Consider the following 1504-nt stretch of genomic DNA (forward strand, 5'->3'; position numbering starts at 1 on the left):
GATCCAGTGCGATTCACCTGGATCTGACTGGTATCTACTTGTAATGCTCAACGCGTAGGATACATCCGGTCGAGTACAAAGCATGGCATATATGATGGATCCAATTGCCGAAGCATATGGAATCCGATCCATGCGTTCTCGCTCATCAGGTGTCGTAGGACACTGACTCTTGCAGGGAACTGTGCCACTGCTCATCGGTAAGGTTCCTTTCTTGGAATCTTGCATCGTGAACCGTTTCAGGACCTTATCGATGTATGTACTCTGACACAATCCTAGAAGACACCTCGATCTATCCCTATAGATCTTTATGCCTAGAATATAGGCCGCTTCTCCTAGGTCCTTCATAGAAAACTGCGTTCCTAGCCAAGACTTAACGTCTTGCAAGGTAGGAACGTCATTCCCTATAAGGAGAATGTCATCCACGTACAACACTAGAAATACAACTGTGCTCCCACTAGCCTTCTTGTAAATACACGGCTTGTCTTCGTTCTGTGAGAAACCAAACCTTTTGATTGTCTCATCAAAGCGAAGATTCCAGCTCCTCGAAATCTGCTTCAGTCCATAAATGGACCTCTGAAGCTTGCACACCATCCTCGGGTTCCTTGGATCGACAAAACCTTCGGGTTGTGTCATGTACACATCCTCGGACAATATCCCGTTAAGGAACGCAATCTTGACATCCATTTGTCATATCTCATAGTCGTAATATGCGGCTATGGCAAGTAGGATCCTGATGGACTTCAGCATAACTACGGGCGAAAAGGTCTCATCATAGTCAATACCATGAATTTGACGAAATCCTTTCGCCACAAGTCGTGCCTTATACGTGTGCACGTTGCCATCCATGTCGGTCTTCTTCTTGAAGATCCACTTGCATCCGATGGGTTTTATCCCTTCAGATGCATCAACCAGAGTCCATACTTGGTTGTCTGACATGGATTGCATCTCAGACTTCATAGCCTCGCGCCATTTCGCGGAATCGGGACTCGCCATAGCCTCTGGGTATGTGGTAAGCTCGTCATGTTCAAATAACATGAGTTCCTCATTCCCAGTCACAAGAAATCCGTATTTCACAGGTCTTGGCGAATCCTGCCTGATCTCCGAGGTTCACTCGACAAAGGTTGAGTCACAACGGGCAGTGAAACAGGTTGAACTTCTTCAACTTGTTCACTCGGCTCAGCGTCTACTTGATGCTCTCGAACTTCCTCAAGTTCGACCCTACTCCCACTGACTCTTTTGGAGACGAACTCTCGCTCCATAAAAGTCGCATTCCTAGCAATGAACACCTTGTTCTCTGCCGGAATGTAGAAGTAGTAACCCTTAGTTTCCTTAGGGTAGCCTACAAATAAACACTTATCAGATTTGGAGGATAACTTATCAGCCATCTGACGCTTCACGTAAGCGTCGCAACCCCAAATTCTGACAAACGATAACGCGGGACGCTTCCCCGTTCATATCTCATATGGTGTCGTTTCAGCCGACTTCGTTGGACTCCTATTCAGCA

This window comes from Tarenaya hassleriana, unplaced genomic scaffold (assembly GCF_000463585.1).
Source record: "Tarenaya hassleriana unplaced genomic scaffold, ASM46358v1 Cleome273, whole genome shotgun sequence".
Classification (NCBI taxonomy): Eukaryota; Viridiplantae; Streptophyta; class Magnoliopsida; order Brassicales; family Cleomaceae; genus Tarenaya; species Tarenaya hassleriana.